Raw genomic sequence first — 12,984 nt, forward strand, 5'->3', positions numbered from 1 at the left:
TTATTTTATTTGACAGAGAGAGAGAGAGAGCGCGCGCAATGGGAGAGGGAAAAGCAGGCTTCTCACTGAGCAGGGAGTCCAATGTGGGACTCTATCCCAGGACCCTGGGATCATGAACTGAGCTAATGTAGATGCTTAACCAACGGAGCCACCCAGGTGCCCCAGATCATCTGATTATTAAAGGCATTTCCTCTGTTTAACCATCCTGTTTTTTCTCTAATTCATACTCTCTTTTTTCAAGTCAATGGACTCCTCCTCAATTCTATAGTAGGCAACACTGGCTGTCACATCATTGTACATTCTCACTGACTATGTTAACTAGTTTGGGTTTTTCCTCAAAAACAAGGCATTTGACCTTCAAGTGGCCTTTCTGACTAACTGATGTTTATGCCAGAAAAATAAGAACGTTTCCTTCAGATTTGCTGAGGAATTCCATTTTCTGAAACATGAAATTGCAGAAAATGGCCTAAGGTAGCTGGGAATTATGGAGGTAAGATAATATGCAGGTAAATATAGAGTTTTTAACATACTGCATAATATAGTGTGACAAGTGAAAAAGTTTACTGCCTAAGCCACTCCTTACTCAAGATCATGATTATCACTAATCAGGAGTTGAGTGAGAATAGGCAGAATATGCCCAGAGAGAAACACCTCTTTGGTGGTTGGGAATTCAAGAAATAGCAGCCCAAAAGCCTGTGCAGATTCAGCCTAGTGTATTGGATGGTGCCCCACGGCAATGATCATGAGAGTGATAAGCAAAGTGACCAAGAAGAGACAAATGCAATTGGTTAGAGTGTAAACAGACCAAGAGAGGATCAAAGGCCAGGAAACCAGTACTGAGGTTGAAGCTGCAGGGCAGGCCAGAGGCCCAGGTATAAGGAATGGGAGAGCCCTTCCAGAGACTTCATGTTGAGTTACCAAACTGCACAATTGTCTTGCTTAGAGACTTTCCTGCCCAGGGCACGAACTGGTCAAAATCTGAGTCCAACTGAATTTACAAGATAGAATTTCATTTTAGAAGGGGCCACCGATTATCAAAATACCGCCCCCCCCCCCACTACGCCTAAATTCTTGTTGTCACATAACAATTTCCTTTTACAATTGAGGGATCAGGCTGAAAATGGGAATCCTTCTAGAAAGCAGAACACAATGACTTAGCAGAACACTAAATTGTCCATACCCAATAACAGGACTGAAACTTGCTTTTAACAGCTTTATTGAGATATAATTAACACGCCATACAATTCACCCATCTCTAGTATATAAATCAGTGGTTTCTAGTATATTTAGAGTTGTGCAACCATCAATGCAATCAATTAGAGAACACTTTCATCACACTAGAAAAAAAACCTAATGTCCTTTAGCTGTTCACCCACAATCATTTTATCCCCTAGCCTTAGGCAACCACTAATCTGCTTTCTTTCTCTATAGGTTTTCCCATTCTGGACGTTTTTAAATTTTGAGAGAGAGAGAGAGGGAGAGAAGGGTGGAAAGGGGCATAAGGAAGAGGGAGAAGAGAGAGAGAATCTTAAGCAGGCTCCATGCCCAGTGCAGAGCCCAACAGGAGGGCTTGATCTTGTAAGATCATGACCTGAGCAAAACAATAAGCATTGGCCACTCAACTGACTGAGTCATCCAGGTACCCCTCACTGAGCACAGAGTTTTTTAAGCTTCATCTGTGTTATAGCATGTAACAGTACTTCATTCATTTCTGTTGTCCAACAATAGTCCATTCTGTGGATATGCCATATTTGATTTATTCATTCATAGGACTTTGTATCGTGAAAACGTTCCAGCATGGATGAAAAGAGAGATGATATGATAATGCATAATCATAGACCTATCACCCTGCTTCCACAACTATCAACTCATGGCTAATTTTGTTTTATTTATACCCACCACCATTTTCTCTAACCCTGTATCACTTCAGTGTAATTTCTTCCATAACTAGTTCAATATAGATTTATATAAATATGCATATATATAAATCATTTTTTTAAAACAACCACAAAATCATCATTGCACCCTAAATCTTCATTCTTTAACATTACTAAATACCAGCAAGTGCTAAATTTTCTTTATTTGTGCTTTGCATTTGATTTATTTAAATCAGGATCCAAAATAGATCCGTCAAATTCCTTGACTATGTTTCTCCTTTTTCCTTCTTCCTTAGAATCTATCTACCTGAAAAACAGGGTATTTGCCCTGCAGAGTAACCATATTCTGGATTTTGAGGATTGCATCCCTGTGATATTAACATGTTCCCATTTGCCCTGTATTTCCATAAATTGGTAGTTGAGGTAGAGCCTTTATCAAATCCAGGTAGGTTACTTTAGCAAGAATTCTTAAAAAAAAAAAAAAAAAAAAAAAAGCTGTGTATATTTCTGAAGAGGTACATAAACTAAATTAACTTAGTTAAATTTATTAAGTTAAAGTTTGTGTTTCCTTTTTTTAAAAAATTTAGTTTGATGTTAAAATTGATAAGGGGTTCAGGTGTTTTCAGCCTTACCCATTAATTATAGAATTCCCAAATATGTGAGAAATATATACTTATTATTGAATATCCCTGATATTTTGTGGCTATTTGTTGCAATAGCTGAGAATATACCTGACTCTTGTGAAATGGTACACACCATGGTAACTAGTTGATTAGGGAATGTTTTCCTTCGTGAAAGTATTCAAGCTAATAAATTTTTTAAAAAATGAATGTTAAATACTTACCATTTTGTAATCCCAAATGAAATAATGTATCAAGGTAATAGTCAACAATGGCTACTAAAACACTAGGTGAAAAGCTGATAGGCTGGGGGATCTTTTGATCCACAGCGTTTCTCTGTGGGTGGTATGTTCCATTTATACTTTTTCTTCTTTGGACCAGCAAGCTAGTTGGAACATGTTTTACTTATAGCCATGGCAAAAGTGTAAAAGTTCAAGATATAAATGTGGGGTCTATTAAGACTTCTGTTCAAAACTATCACTTTGTAGCTACCCATCTCCCCCAAATTCATTTATCACATTGCTTAAGATAAAGTCAGAGGAAGCAGAAGTATATACTCTGATTTTAATTGGAAGGATTTGCAAAGTTGCATGGAAAATGGAGAATGGGTGAAGAGTTGTGTACAATAATTCAGTCTGCCATGGCAATATAAAAGTTTTCTTTCCCTTATTTGTTAGTTTCCAAAGTAATGAATTGATTCACTAGGCTCTTCCAGAAGTGATCAGTATTTTTTTAGTATTATTGCCAACTCGTGGATTTAATCCTATTTGTATATTCAATTCATTTTAGTCAGTTATTTTTGTTATTCAAGTTATCCTTTTTAAATTTGGTCTCTGGATTCTTTTGACCAAACTTCAGAAGTCTTTGTTAACTTCCTTGCCTTTTGGTATGAAAATACATGCTAGGTACATTTTCTGTTAAAGATCTGAAATCAAGGAACCATATTTTCTTTTAATGGAAATAGTTATTTTGAGAATATAATGCAAGTTCTACATGTGTTCATTACTGTTGCTAGATGTATTATTTTATTTTAAAGATTTTGTTTATTTATTTATTTATTTTAGAGAGAGAAAGAGTTTGAGAGCAAGCTTGGGGGCAGGGGAGGGAGTCTTAAATAGACTCTGCCTATGCTGAGCAAGGAGCTGATGAAGAGCTCCATTCCACATCCCTGAGATCATGACCTGAGCAGAAATCGAGTCAGATGCTTAACTGACTGAGCCACCCATGTTTCCCTGTTTCTAGACCTTTTAAACAGAAATAGAAAATACTTTTTTTTTTTAAGATTTTATTTATTAGAAGAGAGAGCATGTGTACAAGTTGGGGGAGGGGCAGAGAGAGAGCGGGAGAAGAAAATTCCCTGCTGAGCAGGGAACCAGATGCCGGACTGGATCTCAGGACTCTGGGATCATGACCGGAGGCAGATGCTTAACCAACTGAGTTACCCAGGTGCCCCTAGAAAACACATTTTTGTAAAAAACCAAACCAAAACAAAACAAAAACATGTATTTATATGAGTATTTCTAATTCAAACTTAAAATTACAGGTTTTCACTTAACATTTAACATTTTTGATATTCTGTGTATATAGTCATGTTTATCAATATCTTCTAATATTTTTGGATTTTGAGTGTTAATAAAAGTGTTTTGATAGAAGAAGGAAGCCTTAAAGTGAAAGGTTGACCAGAAGATAGAGGTGAATGGTTTAGTTGGTTAAGTGCCTTTGGCTCCAGTCATTACCTTGGGGTCTTGGGACTGGGCCCCATATTAGGCTTCCTGTTTAGTGGGGGTCAAACTCAATCATAGAGAACCAGGAATCCATCCTTACAGATTAGACCCTTCACAAGTTTGGCCACTAAACTTTTCTAGTTGACCTGAATTACATCTACAGGATGGTAAAGAGGCAGCATGTAAAGTAATAAAGACATTGGCTTTGGAGTCAGAGACCTGGACTGGGATTCTTCAATTTACTGGGTATATTAATTTCCTACTGCTGCTGTAAAAAATCACCAAAAACTTTGTGGCCTAAAACAACATGGAGTTATTATTTTATAGTTTCAGAGGTCAGAAGTTCAAAACTGGTCTCAAACGGCTCAGGTCAAGATGTCGGTGCTGTGATGCTTCGTGGAGACTGTAGAGGAGAATATGTTTTCTTACCCTTCCCCAACTGCTAGAGGCTGTCAACATTTCTTGATGTATGGCTTACTTCCATCTTCAAAGGCAGCAATAGCCTTTCAAGTCTTTGTCACATTGAATCCTTCTGACCGTGACTCTTCTGCCTCACTCAACTTCATTTAAAGACCCTTATGATTACATGCGATTACATGGGAAATCAGGGTTGTCCTCTGGGTAATCCACAATACTCTCTTTTATAATGTCAGCTGACTCACAACCTTAATTCCACTCTCTGTCTTAATTCTCCTTTTCCATATGTCATAGCATATTCCCAGGTTCCAGGAATGAGGAAGTAGACATTGGCGGGGGGGGGGGGGGGCATTAATCTGCCTACCACACTAGCTATACCTGTTTTGGATTTTGTTTTTTCATTCTGAACTTCATTCTCTTTTGTAAAATGAGCATCTGAGGTTATGTCATATCTTCCTGAATTAGTGCATACCAGTGATTCTCAAGAGTAGGAGAGAAATGATGATCAAAATATTTGGAAAGATTTCTTGTTGGTAAAGTGTTCCCCAGGTGATATCAATATAACACTTCTTCACTATGTGCTTACTCATCTTGAAGAGTTACTCTAAAGATTAAGAGAGACAATTCTTGAAAACACCTGGACATGATGAGAGCCCAGTATCTATGAGTTTCTTTCTCTTTTCTTTTTTTGCTTTCTTTGCTCCATTCTATTTATAGAGAGAGACTGATACTCAAATATCAATGAAGAGTTCTGTGGATGCCATGAATCAAATAATTAAGTTTTTGCCTTAGTCCTGGTTCCAGCTAGATATTTTTATTCCATACTGAAGCTGTTCCCATACTCTTCTAGTTTCTTTGTCAAAAGTCTGTGGATATAACCCTGGGACTCTAGGACTCTGTCTTCTATGGCTCCACCTTTCAGATGCCACCTTCTCCTTCTGTGTAAGATACTGAGATATCTGCCTCATCTTCAAATGTTGATGGTGCCTAGCATTTCAGTCTATGCATTGGGCAGCTCTAACTCTCAAGCACTGAGCCTTGTCTTTTCATGTGCACCTCCTCAGCTATGTATTCCCAGTTCTCACCTAATGCCCTGCCATACAGCATATCTGCCATCAAGTGCCTGCCCTGAGGCCAGAGCAAACCATCACACCTCTCTAAAAACTTGTAAGATGTGATAGTCTCAAACACTCTGAACATGATGCATATAGCAATAACCTAGCTGCATTTACTAGGGACCATAGCTTCATGGGGTTTTTGTTGTTGTTGTTTTTGTTTTGCTACAAAATATATTGCCTTCTTTATTTTTTTCCTCATTTCGTGTTACTTCTTGATATGTTTGTCCTGATTTTCATTTAGCAAATCATCTAAATCCTGGTCTCTGGAATTTTTATACTTAATCATATTTCATTCAGTCTTGCTCTATCATTGTTAAAAAGGAGATAGGAAAAAGAAGAGTAAACATGGCCCATTTTTAAGGTTGTCTTTAGACCTGAGCTCTACAGGAGAGGGCAAAAGCAAGAACTTGAGTGATGTCCATGCATTCATAGTTGAATAAATTCAAAGACTATTTACTGAGAATCTACCATGTACTTTGCAACATGTTATTCTTACAGTTATAAGAAAAAAATTTTGATACTCTTTCCCAAGAGCTTCCATGTTCTTGATTAAACGGTTATCTAATGGTTATAAATACATGTAAACATTTCAAGGATGACAAATGATATCAGAGATGTTCCACTGCATTATGAAAGTGTAATGGTAGGAACATATCTTGTGTTAGAGAGAGGGGGTTGTAAGTAAAAGAAGTAAATAGTCCAAGATACCATTTACCTTCAGGTAATGATAACTGCTATGAACATTTAAGCAGAGTAAAGGAATAGATAGTGGTGGAGTGAAAGGAACTTTAGTAGTATGGCCAGGGAAATCTTCTCAGAGAACATGTTTGAACAAAGATAGGAGTATCAGTCATGAAGAGTGAGCACCATAAAGATGTGAAAGAAAAGTGTTCCGGGCAAGGGAACAGCAACTGAGAAGACTCTGGGGTGAAAGAGAAAAGGCTTTGAGGTGAGAAGGAGCTAAGAATCTTTATGAAAGGATAGATCTACGATAATGTCACAAAACCAATGAAAGTCAAAGGTCAAGGTAGGAGATAATAACTTGTATTAAAGAAAAGCAGTGGGCTTGGGGAAGAATTGGAATGAACTACCCTTTTATCACAGGATCTAATATGGAATCACATTGCATTTAATTACCGTTGCATTATTCTCTTTTAGTATTTACCAATTCCTCACTCTTTGTCTTTCATATCCTAAACATCTTTAAAGAGGTGGGCCAGTGGCATGAAAGATGCTTCTGCACCCCTTCACTTTCTGTCTGGGTGTATCTTTAGGTTCAAAATGGGTCTCTTGTAGACAACATATGGATGGGTCCTGTCAATTTTTTTTTAACATTTTATTTATTTATTTGACAGACAGAGATCACAAGTAGGCAGAGAGGCAGGCAGAGAGAGAAGAGGAAGCAGACTCCCTACAGAGCAGAGAGCCCGACATGGGACCCGATCCAATCTGCAACCCTGTGTAGTTCTATGGGCTCATTTAGGCCATTCACATTGAGAATGATTATTGATAGATAAGTTTTTATTGACATCATGTTACCTTTGAAGTCTTTCTTTCTGTAGATTGTCTCTATATTTCTGTTCAATACTATTCTTGGGATTTTTCCTCTTTTATAGTACCCCCCCCCCTTAATATTTCCTGCAGTGTCGGCTTGGTGGTTGCATAGTCTTTTAAGCCTTGCCGGTCTTGGAAACTCTTTATCTCTCCATCCATTTTGAATGTCAGTCTTGCTGGATAAAGTATTCTTGGCTGCATGTTCTTCTCATTTAGTGCCCTGAATATATCTTTCCAGCCCTTTCTGGCTTGCCAGGTCTCTGTGGACAGGTCTGACATTATTCTGATGGGCTTTCCTCTGTAAGTAAGGAACCTCTTTGTCCTAGAAGCTTTCAAGAGATTATATCTACAATTATCATTCCTCAATTTGACTATCAGGTGCCTTGATGTTTTTCTGGAATCCATAATCTTGGGTGGAGACCATTCGGCCTCTAGTACATGAACGCTGGTTCCATTCGTGAGATTGGGAAAATTTTCATGAAGAACTCATTCCACTATATCTTCTAGACTTCTTTCTTTCTCCTCCCCTTCAAGGATTCCAATAATTCTGACGTTGGAACGTTTCATGGCATCATTTATTTCCTTGATTCTGTTTTTGTGGCTTCTAAGCTGTTTGTTCCAGGCTTCCTCCTGATCCTTTCTATTTCTTTGTCCTCTAGATCACTAATTCTATCTTCTGTCTCAGTTACCCTAGCTTTTAGAGAATTTAGATTAGATTGGAACTCATTGAGAGCATTGTGAACCTCATCCTTGGTAGCTTTCAGTTCAGCCCTAATCAATTCCATTTGGTCATCCATGGCTTTCTCGAACCTAGCTATTTCCTGGATAATTGTTAGCCTGAATTCTCTTTCCAACATATTGTCTATGTTGATAGCCATTAGCTCTGTTTCAGAAGGACCAACTTGCATTGGTGGGAATGCAAGTTGGTGGAGCCACTTTGGAAAACAGTGTGGAGATTCCTCAAGAAATTAAAAATAGAGCTTCCCTATGACCCTGCCATTGCACTACTGGGTATTTACCCCAAAGATACAGATGTAGTGAAAAGAAGGGTCATCTGTACCCCAATGTTTATAGCAGCAATGGCCACAGTTGCCAAACTGTGGAAAGAACCAAGATGCCCTTCAACAGACAAATGGATAAGGAAGATGTGGTCCATATACACTATGGAGTATTATGCCTCCATCAGAAAGGATGAATACCAACTTTTGTAGCAACATGGATGGGACTGGAAGAGATTATGCTGAGTGAAATAAGTCAAGCAGAGAGAGTCAATTATCATATGGTTTCACTTATTTGTAGAGCATAACAAATAGCATGGAGGACAAGGGGAGATGGAGAGGAGAAGGGAGTTGAGGGAAATTGGAAGGGGAGGTGAACCATCAGAAACTATGGACTCTGAAAAACAATCTGAGGGTTTTGAAGGGGTGGGGGTTGGGAGGTTGGGGGAACCAGGTGATGGGTATTGGAGAGGGCACGGATTGCATGGAGCACTGGGTGTGGTGCAAAAACAATGAATACTGTTACGCTGAAAAAAAAAATAAAAAGAAATATTAAGCAGTTAAAAAAAAACAAGATCTCGGCCAGTTATTTTATGGAAAGACCCTCATCTGAGTCTCTCTGAAGATTGTTTGGGGTTGGATTAGATTCAGGTTATTTATTGAAAAAGGAGTGCAAAAAAAGTGATGATACATCATAGTAGTAAGCACATGTAGGTTTGCCCCATGCTGGTGTTACACTTGGTTAAAGGGATGTATACCGAGTTTCTCTACAGTAAAAGTACCATTTTTTTTCCTCTTTGTTGATGCTAAGCAACTCAGTGGAGGCTCTTTGAAACTAATTTACTGCTCAACAAAAGTTCTCTCACTTTTATTGTCATTCACTGATGACTCTTCCTGAATCAGTTATCACCATGCTGATCGACTAATAGTGATTTTCTAATTCCATGTTTTCTCCTACATGTATTTGTTGGCATGCTGCATGAAAGAGTAGCCTTTTCTTTTCCATTGTGTATTTAAAGATTTTATTTATTTATTTGACACACACAGAGAGAAATCACAATTAGGCAGAGAGGCCGGCAGAGAGAGGGGGACGCAGGCTGTCCACTGAGCAGAAAGCCTGTTGTGGGACTTGATCCCAGGACCCTGAGATCATGACCTGAGCCGAAGGCAGAGGCTTAACCCACCGAGCCACCCAGGAGCCCGTCCATTGTGTATTTATTAATTATATCACCATGAATTATTTTTATAATAAATTTTTATTGTGATGTCCAACGTAGTAGACATAATTCTTTCTTTTAAAAGATTTTATTACTCCATTTGAGAGATAGAGGGAGCAAGTGAGAGAGAGAGAGAGAGAAAGAGCACATGAGTGGGGGCAAAGAGAGAGGGAGAAGCAGGCTCCCTTGTTAAGCAAGGACCCAACTCAGGTCTCGATCCCAGGACCATGGGATCACGACCTAAGCCCAAGCAGATGCTTAACCAACTGAACCACCCAGGCGCCCCTCAACATAGTAAACAAATAATCCCAAATCTTGTATAATGTCCTTTTCTTGAATGTGGAGACACTATGATAGAATATCATTTTCATGATTAGATTAAATTAGATGGCAGAATTCTCTAAGAAAAGATTATCCTCAGTAGACCTAACCTTAAAAGGAACAGGGTAAGAAACATTCAAAACATGGGAGGAATTTGATATGAGAAATTCTCCTTTCTTGGCATTCAGCATGAAGAATGCTACATTACAGGCAAATATGGGTACCTCCAGGAGCTGAAAGCAACCTCCCTCCAATAGCTGGCAATGAGATGAGACCTCAGTACTGCAGTTCATGGAGCTGGATTTAGCCAACAACCTGAATGATTATGGAAGTGGATTCTTACATAGATCCTAGAGTTATGAAAACAGATTGACCGATACCTGAATGTGGGATCTTGAGCTGAAGACCCAATCAGTCCTGGACTTCTGCCTTAAAACTAATAAGAGTGTTGTTATAAGTTTGTAAATCTATGGAAACAGAAATAGAAAACTAATGTACTCAAATTGTCCCATATTTGGCCAGTGGGAGCTCTTTTAAGCAAATTATTGTATCCCTTAGATATATAGTGTTATTCTTTTTTTTAATTTAATTTTTTCAGCATTCCAAGATTCATTGTTTATGCACCACACCCAGTGCTCCATATAATACGTACCCTCCTTAATACCCACCACGAGGTTCACCCATGCCCCTCCCCTGACCCTCTTTCCAAAACCCTTAGTTTGTTTCTCAGAGTCCACAGTCTCTCATGGTTCATCTCCCCCTCCAATTTCCCCCAATTTAGTTTTCCTTTCTTTCTCCTAATGCCCTCCATGTTATTCCTTATCCTCCACAAGTTAGCGAAACCATATGATAACTGACTTTCTCTGCTTGACTTATTTCACTCAGCATAATCTCCTCCAGTCCCATCCATGTTGATAAAAGAGTTGGGTATTCATCCTTTCTGATGGAGGCATAATACTCCATTGTATATATGGACCATATCTTCTTTATCCATTCATCTGTTGAAGGGCATCTTGGCTCATACATTGAGAATAACAGCGTATATGTAAATATCCATATATTTACATATACGCTGTTATTCTCAATGTACTTCCTTATTTTAAGATATAAACATGCACACACAGAGCACATACACACACAGAACATTAAAGCAATATCTAATTTATTGCTTAAGCTTTTTATAAATAAGTATTGTGCTATTATTATTTTATCTGACCTGTTTTGTATTTCCAACAGGATATTTTTTCAGTTCATTCAAGTTGCTGGACATAGATATAGCTCATTTTTTCACTGCCCTCTATCATCCATTTGTAAAATTATGCTGTAACTTCTTTTATATTGATGAATATTTCAGTCATTTCATTTTTATTTTGTTACAAATATTGGGCCACTTTTTTTTTTTTCTGATCCTCCTATAACATATTGCCTGTTAGGCCTTCATCTTAGCGCTATAGTTGCTAGGACAAAGGATGTGTACAGCGTGATGCCCAAATGTATACCGAAGTGCTTTGACTGCTGTGCCACATCTTTGCCACTAAGTTAGTGCTAGCAAGCTTCTTCATCTTTATAAATCATGTGGATATAAAATGATATCTCCTCCTAGTTTAATTTACCTGTCTTTGGGATCTAAGGGGGTCAAGTATATGTTAATAAATTGTCCATTTGTATTTCCAATTTTGTGGACATCTTTTTAAGACTCTTGCCTGATTCCTATGGTCTTATCTCTCTGTAATGATTTGTGTTATTTATTTGTTGCTTTGTCTTTTATATGTGTTACAAATCTCTTTTCCTACTTTGTATCTTCTGTTCATTTTTTTAAATTAATGTGGTGTCTCTTATGGACTGAATTATGTCTGATCAACATTAATATGTTGATTCCCTAGTTCCCAATGTGACTATTTTCAGATAGGACCATTGAGGAGGTAATTATCATTAGATAAGTTGATAAGAGGATCCAATTAGATTGGTGTCCATATAGGAAGAGGAAGAGAAGTGAGAATTAGTTCTCTCCCTGCACACGCAGACAAAAATAAGACCATATAAGAATGTAACAAGAAAGGTCTATCTTCAAGTGAAGGGGAGGTGTCTCACCAGAAACTGGCTGATACCCGTGGCCTCCAGGGCTGTGAGAAAATAAATGTGTGTTGTTTAAGCACACACTCTGTGGTATCTTGTGTGGCAGCCCAAGAAACTAATACAGTGTCTGTCAATAAATGGACATTTTTCAATTTAATTTAGTCAAATTCATCAATAACTTCCTTTATATTAATAATCTTTGGTTTTGTCTTTACTATAATTTCCCATACCTTATCTCATAGAGAGTCTGTTTTATATCTTCTTCTGAATAATTTAAATTTCACTTTTTATGTTTAAGGATTTATTCTTCTTAGAATTTCATTTTGTAAAATATATAATAAAAAGATTCATTAGATAATATTGTATAAAATATATAATCGTATATGTCACTTATAATGTATATTGTGTTTATTTTACATATAATTTATTATACACATATACATTTTAATGTGAATAATTGTTCCAGTTTGCTGTAGTCAGCTCAGACTTATGTAATAATATACCATAGACTGGGTGTTTAAACAACAGACATTTATTTCGCTTAGTTTGAAAGACTACGGTCCAGTTTCAAGGTGCCCGCAGATGTGGTTCCTGGTGAGATGCCTTTTCCTGTTTGCAGTTAACCACTCTCTCACCGTATCCCCACATGATGAAGAGAGAGAGAAAGAGAGTTCTGTCATCTCGCTTTCTTCCTATAAGGAAACTAACACCATCATGGGGGCCCCAGTCTCATGACCTAATCTAAACCTAATTACCTTTCAGAGACACCCCCTCCAGTATCACCTTATTGGGGTTAGGGCTTCATACACTAATTTGGGAGGGGAGACAAATATTCGGTCTGCAATTTATTCTCTAGTCCAATACTACACTGCCATAGTTAGTTCAGTTGTGTACTGTGTCTTGATACCTAGAAAATATTATTGTCTCAACTTGTTCTTTAGAAAAGTCTTGCTAGGGGCGCCTGGGTGGCTCAGTGGGTTAAGCCTCTGCCTTCAGCTCAGGTCATGATCCCGGTGTCCTGGGATCAAGCCCCGCATCGGACTCTCTGCTCAGCAGGGAGCC

Source organism: Mustela lutreola, chromosome 11, assembly GCF_030435805.1.
Source record: "Mustela lutreola isolate mMusLut2 chromosome 11, mMusLut2.pri, whole genome shotgun sequence".
In the NCBI taxonomy this organism is placed as follows: domain Eukaryota; kingdom Metazoa; phylum Chordata; class Mammalia; order Carnivora; family Mustelidae; genus Mustela; species Mustela lutreola.